Below are 10,925 nucleotides of genomic sequence, written 5' to 3'. Positions count from 1 at the left end.
AATGGTCAATTTTCATTCTTTTATATGTGGCTTTCCAGTTTTCCCAGCACCATTTGTTGAAAAGACTTTCTTTTCTCCATTGTATGCCCTCAGCTCCTGTGTCGAAGATAAGCTGTCCATAGATGTGTGGTTTTATTTATGGGCTTTCAATTCTGTTCCATTGATCTGTGCACCTGTTTTTGTACCAGTACCATGCTGTTTTGATTACTGTAGCTTTGTAGTATGTTTTGAAGTCAGGGATTGTGATGCCTCCCGTTTTGTTCTTTTTTCTCAGGATTGCTTTAGAAATTTGGGGTCTTTTGCTGCCCCCATATGAATTTTAGGATTCTTTGTTCTAATTCTGTAAAGAATGCCATTGGGATTCTGATTGGGATGGCATTGAATCTGTAGATTGCTTTAGGTAGAACGGACATTCTCACAACTCAACAACAAAAAATCAAACAACCCAATCAAAAAATGGGCTGGAGACATGAACAGACATTTCTCCAAAGAAGATATACGGATGGCCAATAGGCACATGAAAAGATGCTCATCATCGCTGATCATCAGGGAAATGCGAATCAAAACTACACTAAGATATCACCTTACACCCATTAGAATGACAAAAATATCTAAAATTAATAGTAACAAATGTTGGAGAGGTTGTGGAGAAAAAGGAACCCTCATACACTGCTGGTGGGAATGCAAACTGGTGCAGCCACTATGGAAAACAGTATGGAGATTCCTCAAAAAATTAAAAATAGAACTACCATACGATCCAGCCATCTCACTACTGGGTATTTATCCAAAGAGCTTGAAGTCAGCAATCCCAAAAGTCCTGTGCACCCCAATGTTCATTGCAGCATTATTTACAATAGCCAAGACATGGAAGCAACCTAAGTGCCTATCAACAAATGAATGGATAAAGAAGATGTGGTACATATATACAATGGAATACTGCTCAGCTGCAAAACAGAACAAAATCATTCCATTTGCAATAACATGGATGGACCTTGAGAGAATTATGTTAAGTGAAATAAGCCAGCTAGAGAAGGATAATCTGTGTATGACTCCACTCATATGAGGAATTTAAAAATGTGGACTAAGAGAACAGTTTAGTGGATACCAGGGGAAATGTGGGGTGGGGGGTGGGCACAAAGGGTGAAGTGGTGCACCTACAACACGAATGACAAACATTAATGTACAACTGAAATTTCACAAGATTGTAACCTATCATTAACTCAATAAAAAAAAAAGTGCTTCTAACCCTGCCTGTGGTTCCTATAAAAACACACACACTTAGACAACCCAAAATGAAGCCTCTTCCTGACCAGAGACTGGGGTGGTAGGGACTGGGGCTCAGCAAATGGAATGTGTGCCCGGGAGGAGGATGACCTGGAAGTCCTCCCCACGCATCTCTGATGCTTCTCGGGATGGCACTTGACTGCCTGCTTGCCTCCCTCTTTGCCCAAAGAGGAAGGAGATGCCATTGGATTTCCTGAACACTCCCTGGGACTCAAGTACAGATGCACTGGTTACCAGACCTGGGGCAGTGTTGGTGAGATGCCTCATATGTTTTTGTTCCTGTCCTAGTCATGGATCTTTTCCACCTTGGAGACCATCAGGGTCTCCAGGAGCAGGCACCACTAATAAGTATTGCCTGTGTCCCAGATGGTAATCTTCACTGTGGGCAGGGGGCTATCACTGAAGGCATAAGTCTTCTGATGGCAGATAGGCTGTCCTGTAATGCTGTACATGATGGTGGTGACAACCTCCTCCCTGCCCAACCCCAGCTCCGAGCACAGCTTCAGGGTAAGCTTCTCCAAGGAGTTCTTCTCCGACATGTCCCACTCAACTTGTCCACCAGGGAAATGCTGACATGTTGATGATGACACGTTGGTCGGACTGGTCCTCCAAGATGCTGTCAGTGGGTAGGACTCCATCTGCTGTCTGATGATGGAGGTGAAAGCAGGAATGAATATGAGTGGGTTCAAATCCAAGTGGTCACAGAGGATTTCTGAAAACATCTCAGAGGTCATCAGCTTCTTATTCATGTTTCATGTAAAGGCATCCTCCACTTCTACCCATCTATCTCCGTGTCCAGCCGGATGGGAACCAAAACTTTAGACTGGGATGTGTTCTCATGGATCACAGGTGGGTCATGATCATCAAAGCAGAGAGGGAAGCTTCCTTTCTTATCTTAGCCCATGAGGTTCCTATTAATGGCTGTGGAGCATGGCACGGTGTGCAGATGGTGAGAGCTGCTGAGCAGGGTGGGCACCCACTGGCTATTCCTCTTGATTTCTCATTCCCTGAAATGGATGGGGAACCCTATGCTGATGGACACATGCCTTGTGTTTCTCATCATTGTCCTCCAGAATCTCTTCCACCACTGAGGCTTTTAACTGAGTCACACTAGTGGCCAGGATCATGTATCCATGACCATGTGAGGATACAACTGTTTTCTTCCTCTCTTCTACATTGGCCAGTTGCCTCCAGAGTGAGGGGTATCTATTGCACAAGGAACCTCAGAAAATACCTTTGAGATCTTTCTGATTTTAAAATTAGAGAAACAAATGTGGTAGATGGATTTTTTTTTCTTTTTGAAGAGGGGTAGGGAGATAATAGTTTGAATATCCTTTGTTTAAAAAAAACCCTAAATATATTTAAAATGGCCACATTTATATTTTTTCACAAGAAACATGTAAATGCAGCTTTTCTTTGATATTAGTATGGAAGTCAGAAATGACTAATCCAAGTATGTGTTCTACACAGGATTATGGGCATCATTGGATATTGCAGAGGGTTCTTGATTCTTACAACTCAAATAAAGCTAGAATGAGAAATTACTACTACTTTCCACTGGAGAAAGTCAAGAGGAAAAAGATTTTTATCCTAGTCTGCCTTCATGACTGCTTAAATTTTTGGTAATCTTGGTTTAATGGTCTCTCCTTTGTGCTAACTGCTGGCAGTGATCACCTCTCTTTTTTTCTGCCAGATAGCTCTAGCTAGCCTCTCTCTACATCTTTTGTTCACCCATAATGATCATGTTTTTGCTTTTTCTGAACTTTAGAAACCCATAACAGTTGTATGTGTGGTAGGATGTGATGGAAAAGCCTTCACAAGAATTTACTGGCAGTTCAGAGACTATGTTTTCCCAGTTTAGGCTCCTTATTAATTGTTCAAGCTTTTGTCCAGAAAGAGCATCTCAACCAGGAGAACATTTAATGTGTTGCTGGGCACAGGTTACTTATTATCTTCATTCTCTGCCTTTCCATTTCACCAGCTATAACATTTATTCTTCATATCGTTTGCACCTCCAGCATACAGACTTGATTTCCTCACTTTCTCAACATATCCATAAGTGTTTCATATACACAATGTTGAATCAGGTTTTTCAGCTGTTACCAATCCATGTCATACTGTCTCTATGTGCTCTGACCAAAACTGTCCATTCAGATCCCTTTGCTTTGTCATTTGCAAAAATGTCTTAAATTGTCAAATCTCAGCTTCCAGAATATGTGTCCACTTGGCTCCACTGACAGGACACATATGTGAGGACACTTGATTGGAAATTATGACCTACAAAGTCTAGACTGTATGTAGGCACGAAGGGAATTTTTAAAAGAAATTGAAAATTAAGCTGTGAATAGCATTAGAATTTGTTTCTCTCTTAATTTAAAAAAATGCTCATATCCCTTAAACTGTAGTTACAGATCATTGTCATTTTGCTGTTTGAAAAGAACCAACGTACTTCTAAAACTCTTATGCAACCTACTTGCAGCATTGATGCAGAATTATCATATATGTAAACTGCATGTCAGACTCTTGTCTTTTTAAAAAATCTAAGATAATTATATTTATATGAAGCAAATAATTTTTTCCAGTATGAAAGTAACCACTTAGCAAACATGCTTGGTCATTTGATATCTGTTAAAGTTGGAGAGTGGTGGACAAAAGTGGGGGAAACTATATTTCCTCTTTTTTTTTTTTTTACCTAAATGATGAATGCTATTTTAGATATTGCTGATATCAACAGGTATACATATGCTTCAATTGTTCTTCATCATATGGATGTATCATTACACTACTGATGCACATTTAGGTAGTTTGCAACATTTCTTTCTTAAGAGCAATGAAAACATTTTGGACATGCCTCCATTTGCACATGGAGTAGGTATGAAGACTTTGACTTCTTGCATTATAGGAAATTTCATTTTATATTTTTATAGATATTGTCAAATTGTCCTACAAAATCTATTTATTTGATAATCCCCCCAGCAGTACGTGAAAGTACTTATTTCCACGTTTCCTCTACAGCACAATGTTTTCTCCTTTATTGTCTTCATCGGTCTAAAGGGTGAAAATGATGCATATGTTGCCTGGTTTAATTCTTGCCACATCCTACAGAGGTAAGTAAGATAGGTATTATCAAAAGTTTAAAAATGAGAAAACTGAGGCTCAAAGGGATAAGAAATTTACCCAGGATGATAGCTTGGAATAGCAGAGCTAGCGTTTATACTGAGGTCCTCCTGACTTTTGTATCAAGTAACCTGCGTTTCGGAAAGCCTATGGGAATTTTCTACTTTCAGGACACATTTGGCAGAAGCCAAAGGGGAAAACAGTATGGCCACTCCTCAAATAACTAAAAATAGTGCTATCATATAACTCAGATATTCCACTTCTTGGTATTTATCCAAAGAACATGAAAACACTAATTCAGAAAGATATATTCACCCCTGTGTGAATTGCAACATTAGTCACAATAGCCAAGACTTGGAAGCAACCAAAAGCTCATGAACGGATGAATGGATAAAGAAGATGTGATATATATATGCAGTGGATACTACTCACCCATAAAAATGACAAAATTGTGGAAACATGAATGGATCTTGAGGGTATAATGCTAAGCAAAATAAGTCAGACAGAGAGAGATAAATTTGCTATATTATTTCACTCATGTGGAAGATAAACAGACACATAAATAAGAAGAAAAGATTGGTGGTTACAAGAAGGGAAGGTCCAAAGGGGTAAAGGGTTACATATGTATGGTGACAGATGGAAACTAGACTTTTGGCGGTGAACACAATGCAGTCTATATTTCAGAAACTGAACTATAACAATATACTCTAGAAATTTACACAATGTTATAAACCAATGTGACCTCAATAAAATAATTAAAATTAGAGTTACTATAAACTACAGTAATCAAGACAGTGTAATATTGGTAAAAGAACAGACAAATAGATTAATGGAACAGTGTAGAGAGCCCAGAAGTAGATCCCCCATAAATATAGCCAATTGATCTTTGACAGAAGAGTAAAGGCAATATGACAGAGCAAAGTTAGTCTCTTCAACAAATGGCACTGGAACAACTGGACATCTATATGCAAAAAAATAAATCTAGACACAGAGCTTAAAAAAATAAACTCAAAATGGATCACAGACCTAAGTGTAAAACACAAAACTATAAAACTCCTAGAAGATGAAATAGGAAAAAACCTAGATTACCTTGGGTATGGTGATGCTCTTTTAGATACAACACAAAATATAACACCTGTGAAAGATACAAATGATAACCTGGACTTCATCAAATTGCAAACTTCTGCAAAAAGATAATTTCTGCAAAAGATAATTTCGAGCAAATTAGAAGACAATCCACAAATTGGGAGAAAAATATTTGCAAGAGATGTATCTCATAAAGAAATTGTATCCAAAATATTCAAAGAACTCGTAAAACTCAACAAGAAGAAAAGAACCTGATTAAAAAATGGGTCAAAGACCTTAACAGACATCTCACCAAAGAAGATATATGAATGCCAAATAAGCATATGAAAAGATGCTGCATATCATATATCATCAGAAAAATGCAAATTAAAACAACAATGAAATGCCACTATACATCTGTTAGAATGGCCAAAATCTTGAACACTGACAACATCAAGTGTGATGTAGGATGTGAAGCAAATAACTCTTATACACTACTCATGGAAATGCAAAATGGTATAGCCACTTTGGAAGCGAGTTTGGCATTTTCTTAGAAAACTAAACATACTCTTAGCATGTGATACAGCAGTCGGGCTCCTTAGTATTTACCCAAAGGATTTGAAAACTTATGTCCACACAAACACCTGTGCTTGGTTGTTCACAGCAGCTTTATTCATAATTGCCAAAACTTGAAAGCAGCCAAGATGCCCTATCAAGCCGTGAAAAGACACGGAGAAAATGTACATGGGTATTTCTAAGTGAAAGAAGCTAATAAGAAAAGGCTGCATATTGTATGCTTTCAACTATATGCCATTCTGGAAAAGGCAAAACTATGGAGATAATAAAAAAGATGAGTGTTTTCCAGGGGTTGAGGGGCATGAATAGGCCAAGCACAGAAGATTTTAGGGCATTAAAAATATTCCATGTGATATTATAATGATAGATATATCTCATTATATATTTCTCCAAACCCACAGAATGTACAACACCAAGAATGAATCCTAAGGTTAACTATGATTCTTTGGGTGATTAAGATGTGTCCATGCAGGTTCATCCTTGGTAAAAATTGTACTATTCCTGTGAGTGATGCTGATAATGGGGTAGGCTATGCCTGTGTGGGAGTAGGGGTATAAGAGATACCTCTGTACCATCATCTCACGTTTGCTAGAAACCTAAAACTGCTCCAAAAAAATAAAGTCTTAAAAAACAATCTGGACTATAGAAAATAATGTTGAGAGAAATGAAAGCATGCTTATATAAATGGAAAGACATCCCATAATAATCTATGAGAAGACAATATGGTCAAGATGGCAATACTTTACAAATTTATATAAAAATTTAATGTAATTCCTATAAAAATCTCAGATGGCTTCTCTTTGGAAATTGCCAAGCTGATCCAAAAAGTCATATGGAAACTCAAGGGGCCCAAAATAATCTTGGAAGAGAAGGACAAAGTTGAACAGCTCACACTTCTCAATTTAAAAAATTACTACAATGCTTCTGTAGTTAAGACTCTGTGGTACAGTATAAAGATAGATGTATAGTTCAATGGAATATTATTGGGAATGCAGAAATAAATCCTCATATTTATAGTCAAATGATTTTTGACAATTGTGCTGAAACCATTCACAGGGAATGAAGAGTCTTTCCAACAAGTGGTGCTGGGACAAGAAGATATCCACAGGCAAAAGAATGAATTGGTGCCCCAACTTTGCACAATATTCAAAAATTAACTCAAAATAGACCAAAGGTCTCATGCGAAAAGTTTAAACTACACAGAAAGCATGAGTATAACTCTTTATGATGTTGGATTAGACAATTGAGCACCAAAAGAAAAATGATGAATTGGATGTCATAAAAATCAAAAACTTTTGTTTTAAAGGACACCACCAAGAATGTAAAAAGACAACCCAAAAAGTGAGAAAACATATTTGCAAATCATATATTTAATATCTAATAAGGATCTTATATCTTGAATATATAAGAAATTCCACAACTCAATAAGAAAATGATAAATGGGCAAAGAATTGTGTAGACATTTCTGCAAAGAAGGTATGCAAATGGCCAGTAAGCATATGAAAATATGCTCAATATCATTAACAATCAGGGAAATGCAAATCAAATCACAATGTGATATCACTTCACACCACTAAGATGCCTATAATGGAAAGGACAGATGATAAGTGTTGGTGAGGATGTAGAGAAATTGTAATGCTTATGCATTGCTAGTGGAAAAGTAAAATGATGCAGCCACTGTAGAAAACAGTTTGGTGTTTCTTCAGTAAGGTAAAATAGAATTATCACATGACCCAGCAATTCTACTCCTAGGAATATACCTAAAAGAATTGAGAATATATATTCACACAAAAACTTGTACATGACTGTTAATAGTAACGTTATCCATAATAACAAGAGGTAGAAGCAATCCAAATGTCCATCCACTGGTGAATGGATAAATACATGTGGTATACCTATAAAATGGAATATTATTCAGCCATAAAAAGGAATAGAGTACTAAAACATGCTGCAACGTGAATGAACCTTTAAAACATTATGCTAAGTGAAAGAAGCCAGACATGAAAGATCGCTCATTACAAATTCCACATATATGAAATATCCAGAGTAGCAGACCTATAGAGACAGAAAGTACATTAGTGATTGCCTAGGGCTGGGATGATTGGAGGAAAATGAGAGATGACTGCTAAAAGATATGGGGTATTTTTTTGGGATGATGAAAATGTTCTGAAATTGATTATGGTGATGGTTGCAAAACTCTGTGAATATACTAAAAACAATTGAATTGTATACATAAAATGAGTGAATTGTATGGCCTGTGAATATATCTTAATAAAGCTGCTAACAAAAACTTAAGCTAGACCTTAAATACTATATTAAAGCTAGAGAAACAATGTTGTTTTAAATATAGTGTTGAGGAAATAGCCATTTATAATTGAAATACCAATGACTTTACAGCCCTTCTTGACCTGTCATTAATGGAGATGCTCCATGGCATTAAGGAATCCCTTCCTAAAGGCATCTAAAGTTCTAAAAACTCATGTAGGTGCATTCTTATGAGAAAGTGTTAACATCTTTAATCAAATTCTCAAAATAACTCGACCTACAGAAGAATAGGAATAATTTTCATAGCAGGAGAGAAGGCAGACCTTGTGAGTAATGTGCTTCTTCCCTCCAGTTTCTTTACACAATTCCATCTTCTTCACTGCACTCAATCTTAGACAAATGATTTGAATAGTTAACTCAATTCCATGGATAATTCTTTGAATGTCATCTCCTTCAGCATCTTTGACCCACTTCCCATCTTGCCCTAACCGATTTTTCATTTCTTCTCATTGCGACAAAGTGCTTGAATAAATAATATTGGCCTCAGAGTGAGAAATTTCCTTCTCGGGAATTAGCTCTTTTCAGTCTTCTAGATTCTGCCTCTCCTCAGTTCAACCAGGAGCTTGCACCTACAAAGATGTACTTATGGTACCTATCTTTTCCTTCTCCACAGCTTTCAAACACGAGTATCATTCAAATTCACCATCCAAATCTGACCTTCCTTGGCTAAGCTTCTCATATAGGACGTTCGGTCTCACAAGTGAAATTTCCCACACAAGTCATTATAAGTTGGTTCCCTACCTCCTCTCTTTACTAAAACTGCTCTCTATAAGGCTTCTTTGACACAAACTCTAATCAAATTCAATGGCTTTATCAGATCTAGCATTCTTCACTTCCTAGTTTTATCTGATACATTTAGTCTAAAACGGTGCTTCGACCTAGACTTCTATGGGACTGCATAGTTGACTCTCTTCCTAAAAAACCAAGAATATGACAGTTGGAACAATCTTGATTTTATTTCAGATTCCTTTATGTTTCTATGGTCCAGACTCTCACCAAACCAATTAAAAGACATAAAATATCTTTCAGTTGCTCCTTGTGCCCAATTTTCAGCATACAGACCATTACACAAACATCCAGGATAGTTTTTTCTAATAATTGTCTGCATTCCATTCTTGTTCTGGCTCATACATCTACCTGATCAAATGAGAACTTTCCATGCCAGCATTCAGGATTACAGGTTACTTGACAGACACCAGCCTCCAGCACCATATCTGTGCAAATTCATTTTTTATTACACTAAAGGAAGTCTTCTCTCTTCCATCTACATAATCTCTTTGCCAAATACACCTTTTAACCTCCTCTTAGACTATTCAATCTATCTGAAATTCCCTCCCCTGTCTGTCACTGCAGGCATTTCAAGAGTTACATCAAACCTCATGACATGCAGGCAGCCCACCTAGGTTAATCCCTTCCTCTAACTCTCCCATATATCATATAAATGATATAATGATCATTTCCATCTTTACTTTATGACTTGATATTTTGTATTTACTATCCTGCTTGTAGCAGTCTCATTTCACTTGAGGTGTATGTTCTATTTCTCTTCAAGTAGATTATTAGTACCCAATGAAAAGCATCCATGTATTCTAATTCTTTAACAATTCATATTAAAATCTTCCATGATGCTCAGTATAGATCCTTGTACACAATAAGTATTTAAAGTACATTTGCAGAAGTACTTGCCTGTCTATTTAAAAATCTCTACTGTGTTAGTCAGAATTATACAAAGAAGAGAACTCTATATCATGAGAGAGAGAGAGGGACAGATTAAGAGAGATTGATTTATTATAGCCATTGGCTCACACACTTATAGAGGATGAGAATCCCATGATCTCCTGTCTGCAATTTGGAGAAATAGGAAAGCTGGTGGTATAATTCAGTCTGAGGCCAAAGGCCTGAGAACCAGGAATGCCAATATCCAAGAACTGGAGAAGATGGATGCCCCAGCTCAAGCAGAAAGATCAAATTTGTCCTTCCTCTGCATTTTTGCTCTATTCAGGCCCTCAATGGACTGGACAATGTCCACCAGCATTGATAAGGATGATGTTCTTTGCTCAGTCTACTGATTCAAATACTGAACTGTCATTAACATTTTACCTATTTCATTATGATCAGGAAAGAATCAATGAGATCCTGAGGATTTAACAGTATGGGGAATTTTGGTATTCTTTTATTTTCTCTAAAATATAACATTTTAAGTTAGCATAATTTTTAAGAAATTTTTTTATAAGTTCTTTGGAAAAATTGAGAGCAGGAAAATTATTGCAGATCTAAAAGAGAAAAAATATTTAATGAATAAAATCATTCAATGGAGACAAATATACCCTATGCTAAGTCATGGTTAGAAACTGGAGCTATAAAGATAAATAAAGGATAGTCTCCATCTCAAGGGGAGCTTTTAACTGTAATACAAAATAATTCTTTATGCTGATAGCCAGATGAGGGAGAAAGCTCTCATCAGATAGTCAAAGATGATAATCATTTCCTATACTCATACGTCATTTCAACAGTATAAAAGACGTTTGTATCTGTTTTCTCATTTTCTACATCAGTTC

The 10,925-nt window shown here is 36.8% G+C and overlaps 1 pseudogene; it reads right to left on the bottom strand.

Annotated features, from left to right (window-relative positions):
* Window positions 1-1,338: 1,338 nt before the first annotated feature.
* Window positions 1,339-8,817, bottom strand: LOC103559692 (SWI/SNF-related matrix-associated actin-dependent regulator of chromatin subfamily B member 1 pseudogene; annotated as a pseudogene).
* Between the last annotated feature and the right edge of the window lie 2,108 nt (window positions 8,818-10,925).

Source organism: Equus przewalskii, chromosome 1 (genome assembly GCF_037783145.1).
Source record: "Equus przewalskii isolate Varuska chromosome 1, EquPr2, whole genome shotgun sequence".
Classification (NCBI taxonomy): Eukaryota; Metazoa; Chordata; class Mammalia; order Perissodactyla; family Equidae; genus Equus; species Equus przewalskii.
This window is presented reverse-complemented; position numbering and strand designations above follow the sequence as displayed.